Genomic DNA, 25,372 nt, shown 5'->3' with positions numbered 1-25,372 from the left:
TCCCCAATCCATAATGCTCATATTCATAAACCAAGCCTAGAACAGCACCTTGTCATCCCTATTGGTATCATAGTGGAGAGGCTCAGTATCAATCAGAAATGGCTGACACTTCCTTTTGGCTAGCCCATCTGTTACTGCCCTCTCGTCCCCAAGTCACAGATACATGTGGTCAAGTGAGAGTATGGTGCAACATTTACTGGCTTTGAAGAAAAGAGTTGCTCTATTACTTATCTTCTGTAGCCTTTGCATTAGATATGATCTAAAAACTAATAATCTGAGAAAAGTAAAATACAAACTTGACAAATTTGATCCCATCATCATATTCTCACTTTTCTAAAATCAAACTCATTGTAAAAGTACCAGGACATGGTATTTCTGAATCTCATTAATTTGATCACAGGGATAAATGTATCTGTGTGCAGTGAGTTAATACATATGAATTATGGTTCCTAGATGAGTTTTGAAGACGAACTCTATCTTTATATTTCTCTTCCTGGATTTTATCTATGTGGCCACTTCCTTAGGCATCAAAGATGACACCAGTGAGTTAATTGTTCTCTGTGGGCAGATGTGGCTGAAATGGACAATACTAATCAACACATGACCAATGCACTTATAAATTAAGCCATAGGGACAGTTTTCAGAAACCTGTTGTTTTTCCCCTCCAAATTAAAAACATGTTCCCTCCTACTAACACTGACATTTATCATCCCATAAGAGGGAGTTTTTTAAGAAAGCATTAGGTGAGATATCTCGTAGATATTCTTGCCTCAATAAGTAAGCAATGATGATATCTCACTGATTTCAATACAGTTTTGTGTTGTGCTTGTGTGTTTGTTTGGTGGTATTATTTATAAAAACTATGACTGTGTTGGAATAACTGCTGGGTGGAGAGGAAGACGTATCTGGGAAAGTTGGAATTGTTTTCTGTGTCTTTAATCAAATTACATACAAATGATATGCCATGTTGTGTAATGTTTGAAATGTTGCTGTCAGAAACATACACACAGACACACAGACACACAGACACACAGACACACAGACACACATATGCTTTGTGGCTGAATTCACTCAGGCTTCATTTTAAATCATGTAGGTCTCCGAGCCATTTCCACCAAAATGTGGTAAAATGCAGAAGTTGGCAATTCAATTTTATTCAGCCTTTCAAGAAGGAAGGCCCAGATAAGCTTTGCTTGTTCATGTCAGTGATAATATTCATCAGTGAGGCCTAAATCTAATTCTGTAGGCTTGCTACTGCTTTGTTGTACTGTCATTTCTGAACCTCAATCTCTTCTCTCTCTCTCTCTCTCTCTCTACCTCTCTCTCTTTTTTAATCACAGCAAAAAGTTTCTTAAGGGCTTAACTTACAGCCAAGTGCCAGCTCCCCCATTTAATTTGTCCTGCTTCCCCACAGCACTTGTACTTTATGTTCAGGCAGAGGTGAGGTCAGTTCTCAGGGCCCGGCTCTCTGGACACCCTCAATGATGACCTCATTAGAGTCACAGATGTTTGCTGCACTTCGGGAGATCTGGAAAAAACAGAGCAGTAAACTAGGCCAGCTTGCAGTAAGGCTGTTACCCACAATTCAAGATAAAATGCTGGATAGTTCCCACTAGGTTCTGGTCGGCTAGGAAACAGCAACTTATTAATCTTGTGTCAGAGAGCCAGCTGCAGCCGTGGCAGCCACCATATTTTACCACCAACTCCATGTCTGGACAGCCATTGTCTTTTTTTATGAAAAAACTCTACAAATCAGCTGCGTTCTCTGTCTCTCCCTCTCCCTCTCCGTTCCCCCTTTAACTTAGCAAAGCCCCTGCTTGTCCTCCTTGGAGAAATTGCACTCCAGCCCTGAGAGAGTTCGGGTGCGTCGTCAATCCTGTGGTTGGTTTACTAATTCAGAGAGACTGCTTACTTTCCAACTTTAATGATATTCCCTCAGCATATCACTTTGGTTGCCTGGCGACCGGATTTGAGCTAGGCCTCTCATTTGATTCCCACACATCAGACCCTGAAAAGCACTTTTTTTTCCCCGTCCCTCAGCTTTTGATTCTTTCTCCTCTGAAACCCTTCCCCCTGCGGTGTCAGTATGGGTGGGCAGAGCGGTGGTAGAAGGAGGGCAAGGGTGAAGGGCGGCCTATAGCGCACTGGTCACACATCAAGGCCTCCAAACAAAGCCTCCAGGAACCCTTCCTGACAAACACAAATTCCCCTCAGAAAAAGCAAATTTGGCTTTCCCTTCATAGTGTGGGTGTCATTTTAAGACTTTCCTTAGATACTTTATTAAATCTGATGCTTTTCATTGTTTTTCATGCCGTCTCTCACAAAAGACTTCCTATTATCAACAAGTTGCTATAGGAGTAAGCAAACAAATTGTGAAGAACGGAAATAATCTAATAAACACCGGCCTTTTACCCATGTCCTCACGGGTTTTCATATTCTAATGTATATGGTAGTGTAAGAATTGTCTATCTTAATTTTACTGTAGCGCACTGCTCTTCCCATGGGAGAGAAATGTTTTATGCTAAAATCCGCTTGCTGAAATCCAAAGTGTTGCTGCAAAAGAAAATGGGAAATTTGTCCCTTTTAGTCTTTTTCAAGGAAAACAGAGATGCTTACATCTATTGTTTGAAAGGGCTCAAGTGAGAAAAATTGCAATGATCACATGTATGGTTGTTTTATGATTGAAGTGACTAAAAAAAGGAAGAAAGTAAAAGAAAAATTCATAAGATGTGCTCTTTGAGTTTTGTCCTGTTATTATTTCAATTGTTTAAGTGAAATTTCATGTGCTGTGATCTTAACCTCAGAAGAGCACAATAACAAAAACTAGTTGGAGCGCTTAATGAGTTACTTGGTTTTGCTGGCTAAGAGTTAGTGTCTAATCATATCAACACCTACAGATTTTGAGTATATATGTATATGGTTTATATACATCTATAAATACGTGTCTATACCCAGAGACATATATTTGTAGATCACTCCTGAAATATTAAAATTCCATATACATGTCTTTTTTGATGATCAGTCTATTGTAAAATGCTGTTCAAATATTCTTGTTAGAGTATATTTTCTCACAGATCCCTGAAGGATTTGCTCATGTAACTCTTATTCTCGTGTGCAAATCCCCTGGGTATTGATGGGAGAATGGACTTCTGATACCACACTAGAGCTGAAAGTAGGATTCTTAACCTTTACTCTCTTGTTGTTGAACTTACACAAGGCAAACACCCTTTTCTCAACAGTGATGAAAAATGTGTACAAAGTTATATTTTTCTAGTGACACTTTTTGGATTCTGCCCCATACAGTCACCCCCACACCTCCTTCCATTTCCTACACTTACAGGATCTGCTACCTGCTACGTCATTGCTTACTACATTATTATGTGGTTGAGGGAGATGGTTTCATACTCTATATTCCTACACGTGAAAAAAGAATGCTTTCAGATTAGTGTTTAAGCTTCATTTCTCTTCTGTTCAAAGTTGTGATTAATACATTATTTGCATTTAAGCTGTGCAGATGGGCAAAGCAGATAGCTATTTATAAATTCTATTGATTCAGTTATTCTAATATTTGGGAGTATTATATTTCATGTATGCCCAGAACACTCTGATTTTTGTTTCTTCAGTATCTACTCAGATATAGATATTGAATGAATACTATATAAAATATTTCAATGGTAAGAGCTAATAAAACAAGACAAGCAGGCTCCCTTCAATTTTATTTTTTCCTTCTGTATTGGATGATTGCTAGATTGGGCCAAGAAGATAAAATTCAGTATAAAAATATACTCAATATAAAAATTCAGTATAACCACCCTAATGCCATGCTGTCATATTTAGGCTGTGTTTAAGGAGGAAGAGGGTCAAGTGGAAAAGAAAATCTAATTGGTCGCTAGGGGTGGAGGAGTATTTGGATACTCAAGGCAGAGTAAATGGAATGACTTGATGAACTTAAATAACTGCGAAGAATATCTCAAATATCCTTACCAAAAAAAAAAAAAAAAAACAAAAAGAAAGTTAAAAACCCTAATAAAGAGTTGACCTGAGTTTCTGCGACCTTTCATTAATAAAATATTAAAAATATTAGAAAATTAAAGTCATGGTGTTTCCTTAATTTATTGCAAAATACAATTGTTTTTCTTTTTGCTCTTCCTTCTACTTCCTCACTTTAATTGAATCTGAACTAAAAATTGTAAAAAACAGGAACACCTTTAGAAAGGATTTCCTTAAAATATTTTTAATCTTGCAAATATCAAGTTTCTAAAAATCCTGTGATGGAAACCTGATCATTTCTAGTTCCTTTTCAGAGAGTAGACCACTGCCAGGCATTTATTTTTGGATCCTTGCCTAAATCGTTTTGTCTGCAATTCCTACCAATACTAGCAACTCACCTAGGTTGCAGAATTATCCTCTGATTCTAGAGACTCTTGTACGTACAAAAGGAACAGAGAACATGAATAGAGAATGGATGTTGTTTCACTCTTTTTCTCTATAAAATACAAAACCAAATCAAGTCTGAGTTTGGAAAAATAACGGCTTATGGTTCTTGCTAATAAATGGATAGCCTTCAGAAACAGAATTATTTTGCTACTAGTTACTCTCATGGTGACAAGGTGTGCATTTAAGTAAGATGAAAGAACAGGGAGAAATAAAATATCTTGGGTTCATGATTGCTGGCCCAAATGAGTGCTTCATTTGGCAAGAACTAATTCATGACTTGTATAATTATTACTATTATCATCAATATATCTGTATACCATAGTTGTATTAAAAATAGAAACATGTCTCACTCACAAGTGACACCTGCCTCTTATTTGTACACTACTCTTATAAACAATACCTATGAGTGATGAGTTGTGTAATGAAGAGAAGAGCAGGGAAATGGAGAAACCTGGAGATGTGTCCTTAACCTTGTCATAGCAACTTGAGCTTCAGTTTCCTCAGCTGGAAAGCCAGGGAACTAGCATAGAAAAATCTCAGATGTCCTTACTATTTGCCTTTTGCTATATGGTTCTGCGGTCTCTGTGAGGAAAGGCTTTCATAATGATAGTTCCTATTTCTATGTCACAAAGAGGAAAAGAAGATTCACCAGCTTGTGTGTATATTTAAGAACTGTGTGACTATCTCAGCCTTTCAAATGATGCCACTCAAATGGGTCTATATGGTGAATATCTGCATGATCATAGTTTTTAAAACAAAAGTTCATGAGGGGAGAAAAGGAAATAGAAAAAGAGAAACCACCATCCAATGTAGAGTCCCAGAAGAAACCGGAAACCCCTCAATTTATTTCTCTTTGTGCATCTAAAGCTTTGAAAAGTCCAAACAGACTTCTTTTTGAACATTTCTAGCAGATCTCACTGTTCCTGTTGTTGCATGCACGGAGTTTAAATTCTCAGCACAGATGAACACAGCCCAGCGGAAGTTCTAATCCTCAAAAAGTAGACAAATAACAGGGAAACTCCAACGGCCCCTTAATACAGCTGAGCTCTCAGGCCTCCCAGGGATGCGGGATTCTGAGTGGTGCCAGAGTTGGGGTTGCTATTTTGTTTGTCCCCATGAGCCCCACCTCAGCGTGCCGATGCACTGATGTAAGAATTCTAAATGAGCTTGCTCAGAAGGGCCCAGATTAGCCGGGTTGCTAGGATCTCGCCATTCCAACCCCCTTTTCCACTTCAGTGGACTGAGCTTTTGACACTATGAAAAGCACCATTTAAAATTAATTAAAGCTTCTTATTTGGTACCAAATCTCATCACTGCTGACTACATTTAATATGTTTTATGTGTGGCTTAAGTCCCTGTAGCATCATGTGTTGTATGATCCTGCAATGAAGCAGCTGCAAGTTAGAAAACACAGAAGCAACCCAAATTTAGCTCTTTGGTATTTTATCTGGTGTGTTCAACTGCAAAGCTAGTCTTCCAGTCTCCTGAGTCATGCAAATTTCATTGAACGAGAGAGCGGTGTGCTGCCTGGATTTGAAGGCAGAAGATCTGAGTTTGAGTTCTGCTCAGCCACTAATTTGTTGTTACAATGATGCGCAAGACATAGTTTCTTTTTAAAACTTCAGTATCCTCATCCGTAAAAGAAAGGGGCTGACCTGCAATCTCAGATCTGGCACTCGACGTGAATGTTTTTGGATTCTGAGTGTAGGAGGAAAGGCTGTGTTCGCAAGTTTTGGAGTCAAATTGACCTGGGTTTAAATCTCAGTTTAACAAATTTTCATGTAGCCTTGAGCAACTAACCTAATCTCTCAAACCCCCAGTTTCATCATCTGTAAAATGGGGTCAACAATTATACCTCCCTTCAAGATACTTTGTCACCATTATGGGTCATAAATTATTTTCTAGTTTATTAGCTTCAAATGACTTATGAATAATTTTCTCCAAAAGTCAGAGACAAACTTGTCCATCTCATTATTATTTTTTTCAAAAAATAACCAGTGTCAATTAGATTAAATAATAACAGTAATAATAATGTTTCTTTAAGGAGTAGGAAAGTCTTGTGGACAGACAAAAGGTTAGTAAAATCTTAAAAAAATAAAAACTATGACAAAAATAATACATGTAATTTGCTTGACTAAACCCAGTCTGAGTTTTATCTGCCTCTGAGTCTTGACTTTTATTTTTTATGGTGTCATTTTTAATACAGTTTGTTCCCATTGCCAAATTATAGTATGTTTTTGTTTGGACTATGGCAACCCCCCTAAATCTTTTGTGCACTTTGATTTAATAGGAGGGAAAAAATAAAATCTGAGAAGAATAGAATAATGATTATTGTGAATTACATACCAGAAGATTTGTGTATGTAGGAGACAAAGGTGTTTTGTTTTTTTTTATCGATTGGTGATTCACATAAGAAATATATGCTTGTATAGAACCAACCTCAATGTATAAGTAATCCAGTACCTGAATGTTTCTTAAAGACCTAGCAAAACATGCCACATTTGTTATTCATGAAAAAAAAAAAACTTGACATTTTAACAAATAGGGTGTTTCTTAAAACACCATTGTATTTTTATATTTTTTAATTTTTTTACTGTTTACACTCTGAAATACAGTTTTAGAATCATCACAATAAAAACTCCACAGTGGGAGAAAAATAGATTGCCATACACAGTAAGTGGAGAGGAGCCTTCCATTTAGTTGATGTAGCAGCTGAAAACACACGGTGATCACTCTTTTATTAATGCTTTAAGTAAAGTTGGGAATCATCCCATGTTTTAAACAAGTGGCTAATTCAAACTCGAAAATTCTTGGGTTACGATATTTTGTTGAACTGTCCTGAATGAGAATGCTCTGCAGAGTTTTTCACCTCACTGCGGCTTTCATTTTTAGCTATTGATTGGAAAGTTGATCAGATTTATGTTAACTTCTTAATTCTAAAAATTTTGGCAAGTGACTACCTCTGCCTCTCAGTTTTCTCATCTGTAGGGAAACATAATAACGTAATAAAATAATAATGATGATAACGACCTCATGAGGTAGTTGTGGTGTGGGAATTCAGGTAGCATATTTGCACTATCTGCTATGTATGCAGTGCTGACCAGATATGCAGGTCTTTAGTAAATGGTGTCTCTCATCCTTGTTATTATGGCAAGGTATCCACATGTATTTAGGCATTATTGGGCATTACCAAAGGTTGATCACATCTGGACCATCCCCACCAACATGATGTATAGTTTGATATACTAGGAAGTCATAACAAAGCTCTGAGAAACAGATTATTATGATGATTATTTCAAAAAGCGCTAGAATGCATTTCTCAGTGTAGGAGTCCTACCAACACAAGGTATTTTCTTGGAGGAGCAAATAAAACTTTCCATGCATAGAACCAGCCTTAACATTTAATAGCCAGCATACAGCTACTTTCAAAAGAAAGCCCTACTGTTCTGGATCTTTTGTTTCCTGGGTATGACTGAGAATCCCTGTGTATGACTGAGATCAACAGCCAGATATCTAGCAACTGGCAGATCAATTACGACTTCTTTCTAATGTTGCTCTTTGCAACTTAGCAAAATACTAGTATTTTTGTGTGGTCCTCTACTTAGGTAAAAATATAGATTAGTTAATAAAAGAATCAAATAGAAGTGAGGAGCAAAAAGACATACAGTTACTAGGTACACTTAAAAAAAGGAAATAAATATGTAATTGTTTATTCCCCCAGGCAGATGATAACAGAATCTCACTCAATTTAAATTTCGTGTATGTTTCTTTGTTTTTTTCCCCCAACTTTTATCATAAAAATATCTTGCAAAGTTCAACTTGACTATTAAATGTTTTCGCTAGCGAAAAGATACATTATGTTGCTTAATGTACTGCTCTAACAATATGAACTATTTGGTAGTGGTGGAAGACAACTGTGAACATGAAATTTGAAAAAAAAACTGAAGTATGTCTCCAAACAGAATATTTTCTTGCTAAATATTCCTTTCACTAAAATTATTACAAATGAATGGTCTTCTAAACATATATATGTATGTATATGTATATGTATATATGTATATGTATATATGTGCAGAGCTCTTGACATAGACAACATTTGCATAATATTTGCAAGAATGCAAAAATAACATTAATACTAATTGCTTTTTTCCCCCCATTTGGTGGTTAAAAAGTTGTTTTAAACCAGAAAGGAATAATCAGATTACTGAAATTCTGTTACCAAGCATACTGTAAGCAAACTTTCCTGTTTTAACTCTGAGAATCTCTAATAACATAAAAAAGATAATTAATGACTACAGACCAGTCTTTGGACCTGCAACTTTAGAAGAAAGCTGATTTTATTTCTCATAAGTGTGGTAAGAATGAAGTAAACTCAATAATACCTTCTCAAAGTTAATAAAAAAAGATCTTTCAAATAATTTCAATCCAGAGTCAAGATGTCACTAACAAAGGGATCCAAGCCAAATAACTTATACTGAATTAGATATAAATGAATAGAGTTTTTATAAGTCAAAATGCAACAAAGCAGTCCATTTGCACATCAACTTTCCAAGTTAATGTTGCTAGTAAAGGCTACCTGAATCAAAGTGGCAAAACTAGCCCATCAGAATTATACATATTCAAACACTAATATTAAAATTAAGAATTATCTGTTATAAGTAGAGTCAAATATTTGCCCATAGAAAGTCCAAAATTAAACGAGAGGTTAGTTGATATATAATTGGTCAATTTATTATTTCTCAGGTGATGTTTCTGTGTTTGCCACTCATATAACCGATATGTCCCCCTTTTGTTAACCTTCACTCTGAACACAGATTTACCTCAAATAAATCTTTAAAGAGAAAAACAGTGAAAAACCACATTCTCCTTCCCTGTCAGAATAGAATCAACAACAACAAAAAAATCCCATGGTGCAGGTTAAAAAAAAAAAAAAATTCTCCCTACTCTTCCCTTCTACCCCAAAGTATAGAAACTTCTGCTTCCCTTGTTTTCCTAAACAGCTCTTTGAAAAACATCAGTCCCCCCTGTAGGCTTTAGGAAGTTTGCTGATCCTATCAGTTTAGGAACAACTACATTCACAGGAAGGACTAGCACGCAGGATCATTGTCTCCTTTCTGAAAGCTGAATGAAGACATTAGATTCACTTCTTGTCATTGGTGTATGACTGAACTTAAATAACTGGATACTGGAAACCACTAGGTCTGTTCATATTTCATTCTCAAATTGCTAAAAATAATTTTTACCATGTGCCAGTCTCCTCTTTAAATGCTTGTTCAAATATTAGAGTACCTATGATTAAGGTAAAGTTTTCTGGTCACTGGGAGAAGACCAATCCTTAATTCTGCATTCAATATCAAAATTTTGAACATTCTCAGCACAAAGGATGAGATTGCAATGGCTAAGTTTGACAGTTAAAGAATACCAGTGATTTTACATTTAGAGGTTGTTGAAATGCTTCAGATTTGAAAAGAGATTTGTTTTCTGTGAAAATGGTGAAAACTTCATTAGTGATCAAGAAAAAGATACTCCCAGGCTTTGTCATATGGAAAGAGGAAGGAAAGAGAAATATTGGAATGACTATATCAGATCTTAAGCTTTGGGAGCTTTTCACCTGCACCAGGTGAGGTGGAGAGAAGGAAATTCCCTTATTTGGCCAAAAGAATGAATACTTGGTTCTGCTAGCTAATTAGGCAATTAGTATAAATAGCTGGTAAGGCCCAAACAGCGCCGGGGGAAAAATCCTTAGAGCCAAGATAAGCAAGGTATGTTTTTCTGACTTCATAAGGTACTAGAAGAAGACTAAAGAAGAAATCAAATCTTCATAATTTTGTGTAGTCTTAAGCAGTGCAAACAATAAAAAATAAGCTAGTATATTTTAACCCATTAAGGTAATGTAATATAGGGCAAAGAAGAACACACCTATTAAAAAAACAAAAAAAAACCAAAAATACAAAAACTCCAGAATCTTTCCTCTGAAGTGAATCATGCACTACTGAGCTTAAAGCCCCCTGTGCCTCATTCATCCTCCTGACCTAACCCCTCTGACCTCTTAGAAACCTAATACATTTCCTATTTCACTCATACTCACACCCCGGAAGACTCTTCTTTATATGGTATACAGTATTTCCTTACTTCACCAACAATCAAAAAGTCACTATATTATAATGTGCATAGAATAAGTTGTGTCTCTTATTTCGGTATGGATGGAACTTGATATCAAAATTAAAACACAAAAGAGAGGTAAATTTTTACAAGCCAGGTAAGCGTCAAGTGAATATAGAGGAAAACAGTTTGCCAAATGTAAAGTGTGATACCAATTAGGGGATTATTTCAATTCAATTATTTTCTTTAAGTGTCAATTTTCACTAGGAAACAAAATGGATGTTTCAAGAATTCTCATTTTTATGCTCATTTGTAGATTATGCTTTATTTTGGAAGTGCAAAAATAAAAGAACTAAAAACTTGAATAAAAATAATAAAGAAAGAACTTTATCTTTCATCCATGACATTTGCATTCTAAATTCTTTGCAGGAATTTTAAATTATATGGTAGACCTGATTTTCTTTGAGTAACTAAGTCACAATAAATGGTTGGGGGTATCAATTTCTTAAATGTGCTTGATTTGCTAAGAAAGAAACCATTAAACCAAATATTAACCAGCTTACCATCATATATGGAGGGTAGACAGTAGGTTATATTTTTCAAATTCACCATTTCAAATACCCCCTTCTCTACCCCACAATCCAGTCCTCAGTATAGGGGAAGAAAAAAGAAGGAGCTCTACTTAAGTTAATTCTGTTTAATTCCACATATTTTATCAAAATGTTTAATTTAGAGGTAATAATTTAGTTTAAAGATAGCTGTTGAGACAAACTAGATGTGTTAAAGAAGTTGATACCAAAAATGTTGAGTGTCAGTGAAACTTAACTGAAAGCCAGTAGGATTGGCCATCTAATGGCGATTAAGTATGCTATAAATTTAAATCTTTGAAATAGTTGTTGAGATTTATTCAGGCAGACAAACAAAGATAACAAAAGTCTTTTGTGTGTTTGTCAGTCATTTCCACTCCTCTGTTGTTGTGGTGTCAAATAATGTCAGTTATTTAAGGGCAATTACTGTAATTTTAAATTCTCAACAAATTAAACTATAAAGACTAAAAGTCCAAGAAGGACCCTACTCATTTTTCTACCACATTTTCCATCTTCCATTTTTAAAGGTAAGTTTTAATTGTTTGAATGTTTAGAGAGGGGAAAAAAAAACAATTTTTTGTCTATTGGTGTTTTGTTTTGTTTTTTTCCTACTCATGTTTGGCTGTTTCTTTTTCATTGAGTTACATTTTATAAAATTTTTCCAATAGCATTATGCTTTTTTGGTTGAGTAAGTGGAACGATTTTTAATTTAACTTCATTCACTTGTTAAAAATATTGAAGTAGCTATATTTTTAGCACTCTCTTATATTTTGTATATACAATTTAATGAACTTAGGTTAGGGTCTAGAAAAAATTGTACAAGGAAGCAAAATAGATCTTGAGATGACTGAGAAAAATATGCATTTAAATTGTGTTTGATAATAGAATGTTCTACCAATAAAAAAAATCTTGAAAATGATATGTAAGCATAATTAATTTGAATGGGATCATTAAAGTAGTTTCATAAAATAATTCAAAGTGAAGGAGGAAAATAATTACCTCCCATCATCTTTAAGCCATGTTGACAAAGTTTAAATGTTACATAATTTAAGAGGAAGGATTCAATACATTTTATATTTCATGAGATCTTTTTTTAAGATTTAGAGCAGCATCTAGGATTTCTTTGCAGTAATAAAGACAATGACCCATTATGTTCTTCTATTACTAATTATTCTGTAAAGATTGTCTGTTCCTAAAGATAATTAGAAAGGGTGAAATTTAATTCCATTAAACAGAACTCAGCTGGGACATAATGAAATTTTGCTGTGAAGTTGAAGACTTTGAAGCCAAATAAAAAGCTTTTACATAGATAGAGCAAATGAGATTGTAAAACTCACACCTTATTCATGCAGGGCGTATTTAAGACATACCAGGATAGGATTCTGTTTACTCATGATGAGTTTTAAGTGTTCAGTTAACATGAACATTCATAAAACATATTTCTTCACTTTAAGAATTTCAGTGATGGACAGAGGTACTTTAAGATTTTACCTGTGTTCCTTCATTTATTAAAAATAATAATATTTTGCATATATACCCTAATCCTGACTCTAGACAAGATACTAAGAGTACCAAGATTGATGGGGAGATAGTAGCTGCTCTGAAGAAGCCTATTGTCTAGTTCTTAAATAATGACCAACTAACTGAGTCTATTTCACTTAGCAGTAACACATAAGGAGTACACAGTGAAGACTTGAGCTTAACAGAGTTTTAGTAAGCTCTTGCTTTGTACGGCTGAGAGGTTTGCACAGATGGAGCAGACTTAGCCTTTGCTCTCGGAAACTGTATCACCCAACAGAGGCAGACATATGCACTTGCAAGTGCAACAGGATTATAGAATCACAAGCTCTTTATTCCCTTGCTGAACCCTTGTCTGTCACCATTTACTCACATGTTCACCATGCTCACTATACTCTCCTTAGCTCTTAAATATATCTTCCCTCTAGACTGGAAACAACACTGGCTAAGTACCACATTGATTATGTTCACCTCTGGGTCCTTCATACCAGGTATGTGCCTAGCACATAGTACGTGCTCAATGAGTACTAAGAGATAAAAATGACCACAGGACATTGGTAATAACTAGCCCTCACAGCAAAGACAATGGCCACACTAACCCATGAGTAGGTGAAAACTGAGTGCCAAAGGATTTTATTTTTCAAAAAGCATGTAATTGGTGAGAGCAGAAATGGGATTTTAAATCAGGTCTAGATGGCTCCACAAACCTGTTCTTTCCAAATACTGGAAGATTTGTGCCACTACAGGGGGCTCTAGACAATTGAGAAGGTAAAGCTAGTTGTTTTTTGTTTGTTTGTTTTTTAAATAGTAGAACATTTTCTTTAGTTCTATGTGGAGCAGAGTGAAGCAGGGTAGAGGAGAAGCCCCTAACAGGAATAGTATTGACAGAAGAAAATGGCCCTACAAAGAAAACTGGAAAATTCACAAATATGTGGACATTAAACAACATGCTACTGGACAACCAAGGTGTCAAAGAAGAAATTAAAAGAAAAATCAATAATTACCCTGAGACAAATAAAAATGCAAGTGAAACGTCAAAATTTTGGGGATGCAGCAAAGGCAATTCTAAAAGGGAATTTCATAGTGAAAAATGCCTACCTCAAGAAATAAGAAAAACACCAACTGAACAACCTAACTTTACACCTCAAGGAACTGGAAATAGAACAAAGACCAAAGTTAGTAGAAAGAAGAGCATAACAAAGATTAAAACAGAAGTAAACAAGGAGAGACTAAAAAGACAGTAGAAAAGGTCCATGAAACTAAAAACTGGTTCTTTGAAAAGATAAACAAAATTGATAATCTTTAGCTAGACTCATCAAGGGAAAAAGAGAGGACTCAAATAAAATTAGAAATGAAAGAGGAGTGGTTGGGACGCCTGGGTGGCTCAGTTGGTTAGGCAACTGCCTTCAGCTCAGGTCATGATTCTGGAGTCTCGGGATCGAGTCCCACGTCGGGCTCCCTGCTCAGCAGGGAGTCTGCTTCTCCCACTGACCTCTCTCCTCTCATGCTCTCTCTCTCTCTCAAATAATTTAAAAAAAAAAAAAAAAAGAAAGAAAGAGGAGTGGCAACTAACAACACAGAAATCCAAAGGACTGTAACAGACTACTTTCAATAATTATACATTAACCAGTTTGAAAACCTAGAAGAAATGGATATATTCCTAGAAACATACAATCTACCAAGACCGAATCATGGTGAAATAAATAATCTGAGCCGACCAATTACTAGTAAGGATATTGAGTGAGTAATCAAAAATCTCTCAACAAACAAAAGTCCAGCCCCAACAGCTTCACTAGTGAATTCTACTAAATAGAAAGAAAAATTAATACCAATTCTTCTCAAACTTCCAAAAAAATAAAAGAAGAGGATAGTCTTTCAAATGCTTCTTATAAAGCCAACATTATCCCAATAACAACAAGACAAGGATGTCACAAGAAAAGAAAATTATAGGTCAATACTCCTGATGAACATAGATGCCAAAATCCTCAAAAAAATAATAATAGCAGACCAAATTCAGCAATACATTAGAAGGATTATACACCATGATTGGAGTGGGATTTATTTTGTGATGCAAGGACTGTTCAAAATCCACAAATTAGTCAATGTGATATACCACATTAATAAGATGAAGGGTAAGAATTATATGAACATCTCAATAGATACAGAAAAGGATTTCCGGCAAAATTTGCCATCTATTTATGATAAAAAAAAAAAAGTCTCAACAAAGCAGGTATAGAGAGACCATATCTCAACATAATAAATGCCATAAATGATAAGCACCCAGCTAATTTCATACTCAACGGTAAAAAACTAAAAACTTCTCCTCTAAGGTTAGGAACAAGACAAGGATGCCTACTCTTGCCACTTTTATTTAACATAGTTTTAGAAGTCCTAGCCAGAGGAATTAGGTAAGAAAAACAAGGAAAAAGCCATCCAGCTTAGAAAGGAAGACGTCAAATTGTCACCACTTGCAAATGACATATTACATATAGAAAACCCTAAAGACTCATCAAAAAATTGTTGAAACTGATAAACAAATTCAGTAAAGTTGCAGGATACAAAACCTATATGCAAAAATCAGTTGCATTTCAATACACTAACAAAGAACTATAAGAAAGAACAACTAGGAAAACAATCCCACTTGTAATGGCATCAAAAATAATAACATACCTAGAAATAAATTTAACCAAGTAGGTGAAAACCACTGTATATTGAAAACTACAAGACACTAATGAAATAGGATGGAGAGCACACAAACAATGGAAAGGTGTTCTGTGCTCATGGATCATAACAATTTATATTTTTATAATGTCATACTACCCAAAGCAATGTAAAACTTCAATGTAATCCCTATCAAAATTCCAATGGCATTTTGGACAGAAATAGAACAAAAATCCTGATATTCATCTGGAATCATAAACGACTGAATAGCCTAAACTATCTTGAGTAAGAAAAACAGAGCTGCTGAAGGCATCACAATTCTTCCTAATTTCAAACTATTTAGCAAAGCTATAGTAATTAAAACAGTATGGTATTGGCATTTAAAACAGTCATGTATATCAAGGTATAGAATAGGGAGCCCAGAAATAAACCCATGTATACATGATCAATTAATTTATGACAATGAGTCAAGAATATACAATAGGAAATGGACATTCACTTCAATAAGTGATATTGGGAAAATTGGACAACCACATGCAATATAATGAAATTGGTCCACTATTACCCTACACACAAAAAATTAACTTGAAAAGGATTAAAGACTTAAATGTAAGACCTCAAACCATAAAACTCCTAAAAGAAAACTCCTAGAAGCAATAAGCTCCTTCATATAAGTCTTGTCAATAATATTTTTGCATCTGACACCAAAAGCAAAAACTACAAAAACAGAAATAAACAAGCGGGAATATATCAAACAAAAAGTTTCTGCCCAGCTATGAAAACCATCAACGAATGAAAAGGCAACCTACTTAATGGGAGAAAATATTTGTAACATATATACCTAGTAAAAGGCTAATATCCAAAATATAGCAAGAACTCATAGAATTCAATGGCAAAAAAAAAAAAATCCAATTAAAAGTGAACAGACATTTTTTTAAAAGAAAACATACAAATGACCAATAGACACATGAATAGATGCTCAACATCACTAACCAGCAGGGAAAGGCAAATCAAAACCATAATGAGATATTATCTCATACCTGTCAGAATAAGTATTATCAAAAAGACTGTATTCAGCAAGTATTGTCAAGGATGTGGAGAAAAGGGAACACTTGTGCACTATTGATGAGGCTATAAATTGGTGCAGCCACTATGGAAAACAATTTAGAAGTTCCTCAAAAAATTAAAAATAGAGGGGCACCTGGGTGACACAGTTAGTTAAATATCTAACTCTTCGTTTCAGTTCAGGTAGTGATCTCAGGGTCATGAGATCAAGTCCTGCATCAGGCTCTGTACTCAGCATGGAGTCTGCTTGAGTTTATCTCACCTTCTCTCTCTGCTCCTCTCCCCCTGCTTTTTTTCTCTCTCTCTCTAAAAGTAAATAAACGAATCTTTAAAAAAAAAAAAAAAAAGAACTAGCATATAATCCAGCAATTCTACTTCTAGGTATTCACCTGGAGAAAATGAAAATGCTAACTTGAAAAGATATACACCCCCATGTCCACTGCAGCATTATTTACAATAACCAAGCTATGGAAGTAACCTAAATGTTTACTGAAGGATGAATGGATAAAGAAATTCTGTATATTGGGGCACCTGGGTGGCTCAGTGGGTTAAGCCTCTGCCTTCAGCTCGGGTCATGAACTTAGGGTCCTGGGATCGAGCCCCACATTGTTCTCTCTGCTCAGCAGGGAGCCTGTTTCCCCCATTCTCTCTGCCTGCCTCTCTGCCTACTTGTGATCTCTCTCTGTCAAATAAACAAATAAAATCTTAAGAGAAAAGAAATTGTGTGTATGTGTGTGTGTGTGTGTGTGTGTGTATTCAGCCATAAAAAGGAATGAAATCTTGCCATTTGTGACAACATAGATGGACATTGAGAGATGTTGAGATGGTCATTATACTAAACATTGAGATGGACATTATACTAAATGAAGTAAGTCTGACAAAGAAAGACAAATACCGTATGATTGCTCTTACATGTGGAATCTAATAAATACATTAATTAATCAATAAACCCAAGCTCATAACAGGGAACAGATTAGTGTTTGCCAGAGGTGAGGGTTGGGAGGTGAGAGAAATGGACAAACTGTTTTGTTTTGTTTTAGTTTAAATGAAAATTGAATTCCTTTTTAAATGACAGAAGATAGACCAAAGAGAGTGGGCCTTTATGCAGAGAATACAGACTCACAATGTAAAAGAAAACTGAAGTCATTGTTGCCTCATTTTCCATGAGCCTAGCAGAGAAGAAAGGGGGAATCCTTAGTCTAAAGGAAAGTATGAGTTTACAGCTCCTAACAAGGTCAAAATAACACTGGGGAAACCACTTTCTGAAACTTTTCTTCAGGTTCAAGAGATCTTTGCAAAGGCTTGTATTCAATTAAGAGTGGATATATGTGATTAGTAAAATATCCTCTCAAAAGTATGGTTTTAACAGTCAATTTGGAATGACATTTATTTCTTTGATCTCCAAATTAACTGCAGGTATTAAATATAAAGATTGATGATATTGTAGCAGCTTAAACTTTGGCTCAGGGTTACTTGTATCTAAAAATCCCAGGCCCTAAATCATTAAGAATGCTTGCCCATTCTCAATAATGTCTCAGGACTATACTCATTTGGCTTCCAAAATAAAGAAGACCCAATACTATCTATCTGGGACCCATGTAAAAATCAATTCTATTGTGTTGCCCGTGTTGAAGCTAGTGGAATTTTTCTATTTTTATATCTATCAATACCTTCTACCTATACCTATAGATAAAAAGTTGACAGCCCTGTATAGTAAGTGGATAAGTGTCCTCGAAGATGTCTACATCCTAATCCCCAAAACTGTGAGCGTGTTATATTACACAGCAAATGGGAATTAAGGTTGCAGATATAATTAAGATTGCTAATTCAGCTGACCTTGAGATGGAGAGATTATCCTGGATTATCCACATAGGCCCAATGTAATCACAAGGGTCCTTATAAGTGGAAGAAGGAGGTAGAGGAGAGAAAACCAGACAGACTGAGTATGGGAAGGTCTTGACCTAAGATGGCTAACTTCAAAGATGGAGGACAGCCATGAGCCAAAGACTATGGGTAGTCTCTAGAAGCTGGAAAAGGCATGAATATGGATTCTCCCTTAGAACCTCCAAAAAGATTTATAGCTCTACCAGCACCTTTATTTTAGCCCAGTGAAACACATTTCAGACTTCTGATCTCCAGAAAAATAAATTTGTGTTGTTTTAAGCCACCAAGTTTGTGATAATGTGTTACAGCAGCAAGTGAAAACAGATATACCCTAGGAGAAATTGACAGCCTTCTTACCATTGTAGTAGAGAAAGAAGAGCAGAGATATTTAAAAAAAAAAATTTAGGCCTTTGGTGTTGTGTTTAGTCACTGAAGCTTACCATATTTCTGGGGGAAAAGGAATTAATATTCCCTACAGAAGGATTCCAAATAATAAATGCAGAAGCAATGAGGGAAATAGAAAATCAACTTTAGAACACCATAGTAATAATGACTACAAACAAGATCAAGTGATGAATGCTAAAATTAGTTAGTAAACTTTAATGAGAAAGAGGATATTTAGATAGATTTAAAGTATCCATACCCCAAAATATTTATTAATGTAGTGGTTTTAACATATGTCCTCAAATTCTATAGATACTCCTCTCTCTGGGTGGTGGAGATTAGCCCACCGCCCACTTGAGTCACAACTGGCCTTAGTGACTTCTCTGTAAAAATGGAGTAAAAAAAGAGGAAAAATGTAACTTTAGAGTGGGGAAACCCCCACTGAGTAACATTCTACAAAATACCTGACTAGTACTCTTTAAAAGTGTCAAGATCATGAAAATAAGGAAAGCCTAAAACCATTACAGATTGGAGGAGTCTAAGGAGACATGAAAATTTATGCAGTGTGGAATCCTAGATGAGGTACTGGATCAGAAAATACTATTAGTGGAAAAACTAGCAAAATCTGAATAAAGTCTATTCTAAATAAAATACTAGTTAATTGTATTGTACCAGTGTTAATTTCCTAATTTTGAAAACTGTACTGTAGTTATGAAGTAAGAAGGAGAAACTGGTTAAAGAGTATATAGGAATTCACTGTACTCCTTTGTAACTCTCCAATAAATCTAAAATTATTTAAACATAAAAACTTAAAAATAAGCAAACAATTCAAATATTTAATTCAGCTGGCAGAAAAATGGTTGACAACCTCACTACAAATGGGCTTTACCAACACATTTTAAAGTAGGCAAAAAAAATAAGTAAGCAATTTATAGTGAGAAACACAAATAAACATATGGGAATAATCAAACTTACTAAGAATCAAAGACACGTAAAATAAAATCTTGTCCCTTTTTTCAGCCTATCAAATTAAGTTGAATATTGAATATTTAAAGAGGGTTCTTTGAGGCTATGAAAAGAATAGATATTCTCATATAGTCCTGTTAAAATATAAACTGATAGAACTTCTGTGGATAAATTGTCAACACATAAATAAAACTTTTAAAACACACAAATCTTTGAGGCAGAGATTCTGCCTTGTGTGATAAGACTGAGTATATACATTATTATTTTTTTATTTCCTTCTTTTTTATGTGTCTGATTTGTTTTTAAACAATCAGCATGTGTTACCTTTAAAATTGTTTTTTTTAAGGTTATTTATAGGCTTACTTCATTTTATTGTACTTCACTCCATTGAACTTCACAGATACTGACTTTTTGTACAAATAGAAGATTTATGGCAACTCAGCATCAGGTAAGTCTCTAGTCCCCATTTTTCCAAGAACATTTGCTCATTTCATGTCTCTGTGTCACATTTTGGGAATTGTTACAATATTTTAAACTTTTTCATTATTCGTATATTTGTTATGGTGATCTATAATAAAGGATCTTTGGTATTACCATTGTAATTATGTTAGGGCACCACAAACTTCACCCACATAAGATGGTGAACTTAATAAATACTATGTGTGTTCTGGCTATTTCCCCATCTCTCTCCCTCTCCTTTGCCCTATTTCCTCATACACAATAATATTAAAATTAGGCCAGCTAATAACCCTTTAATGGCCTCAAAGTGTTCAAGTGAAAGGAAGAATTGTATGTCTCTCACCTTAAATCAAAAGCTAGAACTGATTTAAGCTTAGTGAGAAAGACACACTGAAAGCTGAGTTAGATCTCTTGAACCAAACAGGTAGGTAAGTTGAGAATGCAAGGGAAAAGTTCTTGAAGGAAATAAAAAGCCCTACTCCAGTGAACACACAAATGATAAGAAAGCAAACCAGCCTTATTGCTGATGTGGAGAAAGTCTGAGTGGTCTGGATAGATGATCAAACCAGCCACAACACCCCCTTAAGCTAAAGCCTAATCCAGAGCAAAGCCCCAACTCTTCTCAGTTCTATGAAGGCTGGGAGAGGCGAGGAAGCTGCAGAAGAGAAGTCTGAAGCTAGCAGAGGTTGGTTCATGAGGTTTAAGGAAAAGAAGCCGTCTCCATAACATAAATGTACAAGGTGAAGCAGCAAAGTCCTGATGCAGAAGCTGCAGCAAGTTATCCAGAAGATCTAGCTAAGATAATTCATGCAGGTGTCTATGCTAAATAATAGATTTTCAGTGTAGGTGAAACAGCCTTCTATTAGGAAAAGATGCCATCCAGGGCTTTCATAGTTGAAGAGGAGAAGCCATTGCCTGGCTTCAAACTTCAAAGGACAGGCTGACCCAATTGTTAGGGGCTAATGCAGCTGGGTGACTTAAAGTTGGAGCCAATGCTCATTCCATTTCAAAAATCCTAGAACCCTTAAAATTTATGTTTAATCTACTCTGCCTCTGCTCTTGAAGTGAAACAACAAATCCTGGATGACAGCACATATCTTTACAATGTGGTTTACTGAATATCTTAGGCCCACTCGAGACCTGCTGCTCAGAAATATTCCTTTCAAAATATGACTGTTCATTGACAATACACCCAAGAGCTCTGTGGAGAAGCACAGTGAGATTCATGTTATTTTCATGCCTGCTAACACAACATCCATTCTGCAACCCATGCATCAAGGAGTAATTTCAATTTTTAAGCCTTATTATTTAAGAAATGCATTTCATGAGGTTATAGCTGCCATAGATAGTGATTCCTCTGGTGGATCTGGGCAAAGTAAATTAAAAATTTCTGGAAAGAATTCACCATTCTATATGCCATTAAGAACATTTTTGATTTATCATAAGGGGTCAAAACATTAGCATTAACAGCAAGAAGTTGATTCCAGCCCTTATGGATGACAGGGAGGGGTTCAAGACTTCAGTGGGGGAAGTAACTGCAAGTGTAGTGGAGATAGCAGGAGAACTGGAATTAGAAGTGGACCTGAAGATGGGACTGGATTGCTGCGATCTCATGATAAAACTAATGGATGAGGAGAGCCTTCTTATGGATGAGCAGAGAAAGTGGTTTCTTGTGATGGAATCTACTCCTGATGAAGATACTGTGGAGATTGTTGAAGTGGCAACAAAGGATTTAGAATATTAATAAATATTCTAAGTATTTATTTAGATAGAGCAGCGTCAGGGTTTGAGAGGACGGACTCCAATTTTGAAAGTTCTATTGTGGATAAAATGCTGTCAAACAGCATCACATGCTACCAAAACATTGTTCATTAAAGGAAGAGTCAGTCAATGCAACAAATTTCATTGTTAACTTATTTTAAGAAATTGCCTCAACCACCCCAACCTTCAGCTACCACCACCCTGAGAGGTCAGCAGCCATCAACACTGAGGCAAGACCCTTCACCAGCAAAAAGACTACACGTCACTGAAAGCTCAGATAATGGTTTGCATTTTTTAATAATAAAGTATTCTTAAAGTATGAATATTTTTAAAGACATAATGTTATTGCACACTTATGGGCTACAGAATAATATAAACATAACTTTTATATGCACTTGAAACCAAAAAATTCATTGGACTTGTTTTTTTGAGGTATGTGCATTATTGTGGCAGTCCAAAACTGAACCCACAATATTTCTGAGGTATGCCTGTACTTGAAAATAAATAAATACATTGCATTTAAGAGACTGAAAGGTCGGGGTTCCTGGGTGTCACAGTCAGTTTAGTGGCCAACTCTTCATTTAGGCTGAGGTTGTGAACTGAGGGTCCTGAGATCAAGTCCCACATAAGGCTAAGTGCCCAGCACAGAGTCTGCTTGAGATTTTCTCTTGCTTTCCCTCTGCTCCTCCCACTTGTGATCATGCACAGGCTTGCTCTCACTCTTGATCTCTCCCTCAAATAATTAATAAAATTTAAAAAAAAAAGAGACTGAAAGGTTATATCCCAAAATGTTAACTGTGTTTACTTTTTGTATGGTAGGATTATGTGATTATCATATTTTTCTTCTTCTTTGTATTTTATGTAAGAAACATAGATTGCTTTTTGCATTAAGTTCTTCCATAAATAAATGAAAAGTGGAAGAAGAGAATTACAGTTAGTATATCTAACTAGTATTAGTTACTTATCATAAAGATCATTTCCAGATTGCCCATCTATATGTGCTGCCCTGCTTGTCTTCAAGTTTACAGCACCATCAACCTCTATGTCTCATAGTCTTTGGTGATCTGCTTTTGAAAAGAACATCTTTGATCCAGACCCACAGCCATAGGGAGTGGACTTTGAGTTGATGTTGGTTATGGTTAGAACAAAAATAAATCTTTTTTTGGAAACACCACTATTTTTATTGACATAGAGAAGACCTTAAAAAGATAATAAGCAAAAGATTCATATCAAGCTTAACGGGGGAGTAGAGATGCCGGTTTCATTTTTCAGAAACATTTCAAGAACCATTGTTCTGTCGCTCCTTGTAAAAGAGCTCAGCCTTAGCTGATGAAATGCAAGGCAGACCAATTCATTTGGATGCAGGGGAACATTCTGCCAAAGAACTCTCTTGCTAATGCAGGCCTGGGTACCTATCTCAGCATCTTGGTGGCACATCTGACTTTTACCTTGGCCTCAGTGTTCTTACAGACACATGTCACAGAAGCAGGGGCTGGAGGAGAGATATTCTAAGACTATCTGCACATAAATGTTTAACTCTTGATCGGATCCTGTTAAATCCCCCATCTTTTAAAATTACATCCAGCCTTTTCCTCTATCCCTTACAATTTTTAAAGTACTATGTAAAAGACAAAAATTGTAACTGAGGGTTTTAATTACATAATCTTACTTCTGTAGTAGTGTTTGAAAACAGTGTGTTTACTTTTTCTCTTAAACAATTACTGAAGCTGCCTCTGGCAATGATCAGTCAGGCAAAACATGCACAAATTCAGGCCCAAACCCACAGTCTCCAAAAGGAAAACGTGGGAAAGATGATATTTACATTACATAAATGATGCTAAAGCAAGCCCTGTTCATCTAGGTGGAAAATATGAATAAAACCCTTGGAACAGGACAGCAGCAAAGATGTGTTTCAGAAACAAGGACAAATGCTGTGTGCCAAGCACACATTCCTACTTTAGGGTCTAGTCCTGAGTTTCCTCCCAGAGACAGGTGAGGGCCCCCTCTTCCCACCTTCTCCCCACTTGGGTAAGGCAGAGCTGTCTAAAGGAAAACAGGTAAGCTTCAAAGTCCACCACAACTGTGTTGGAAACCTGTCACCACTAGCCACCTGGCCTCAGGCAAGTTAGTAATTACCATTTTGGTTCTCAGTTTTCTCATCTGTAGAATGAGGAACAGTAATAAATTCTTAAAATGTTCTAAGGATTCACGGTAGTCCCTATGTAAAATGGCAGGCACCCTTGAAATGGTAGTGATTATCATCATGACCTTCACACCTAAAGACTGTCTCTCCATCTGAAAATATGGTTCTTGATACCTTGCCCTGAAATATTTAAAAGGAACCAGTACAGAGCTGAGGACAAGTATCTTTTTCTCATTATATAAGCAGAAAGAAACACCAGAATATAAACAGTGTCAGCAGCACTAACATCACATCCTAATGATCAAGTGTTGTCTGGCTAAAGATATGAAAAATTCTTAGTAATGAATTTTTAAATTGAAATTTGACTTACCTCTTGTGTTCTGCTGCCTTAAATCCATTTTGGAAACAGACAGGGCATAAATAAATAAATAGTCAACTCTTCCCTGGATGTTTGGGTAGAAGCAGGTGGCAATTGAGAAACCCTGGGTCAATGTGTGTGTGAAAGTTAGAAACAAACGTCTTATGAGATGACTAACTTGAGCACTAAGAATGAAGATCTTTCTTGAATGGGAACCCAGGTCACTTGGGTGTCTTTACTCTGGAAGCCTCTTAGTTCTGTTGTCAACATTAAAAGTAAGTTGCGAAGCATTCCTCCTGGCTTAGTGACCTTCTCTGTCCTTCCTTCAACCATTTCCCACCCCATTCCTTTATTGTGCATCAGGATTTTCTCTCACATGATGTCTTTTCCTGCCACAATCTTTGCTCTTCCCTTCCTTTGCTGGCCCCCCGGGTTGCACGTAAGCTCTCACCCTAACTTGGCCCTAATTCTCACCATCTTTTGTTGGAAAACAGGACAGAGTATCCAATGTTACCCAAATGTCTTCCCTTTCTGCTCTCCACACCAGCCTTACATGTATCCTTCCCAACTGTTAGCCTGAGGGGTTGTTGAGGGCACCCTAGAAGATAACATCTGTTAACTGAGGGTCATTCCCTCTCCTTAACATCGCTGAAGTTTTGAGCTCAAAAATTGTATTTGGATGACTGTGTTGAGATGAAACTTTCTTCCCCAAGTCATCTGCTCTGTACTCCCAGATAGTTACAGAGTTCATGGTATCCTGTATGGTAATAAATGTGTTTCGAAAGCTGTGCCTCCCTCTAGATCAGTGCTGGATTATCCACAGGCAAATTAAATATACAGTTAGGGTTCTGGCCAAACAGAGGCATTAACAACTAATTATAACTATTGTTATGAACAATAACAAACAAACAACTAAAAACACCAACACCAAAAAAAAAACAAAAGGCTACCATATAGAAATGGCCATTAGAAATCCTAGAAAGAGGCAATTTTAATTTATAGAACCTCATTTCTGTTTCTTTAAAACATTTAAATCATATTATGAAT

Source organism: Lutra lutra, chromosome 1 (genome assembly GCF_902655055.1).
Source record: "Lutra lutra chromosome 1, mLutLut1.2, whole genome shotgun sequence".
Taxonomy (NCBI): Eukaryota; Metazoa; Chordata; class Mammalia; order Carnivora; family Mustelidae; genus Lutra; species Lutra lutra.
Note: the sequence above shows the minus strand (reverse complement) of the source record.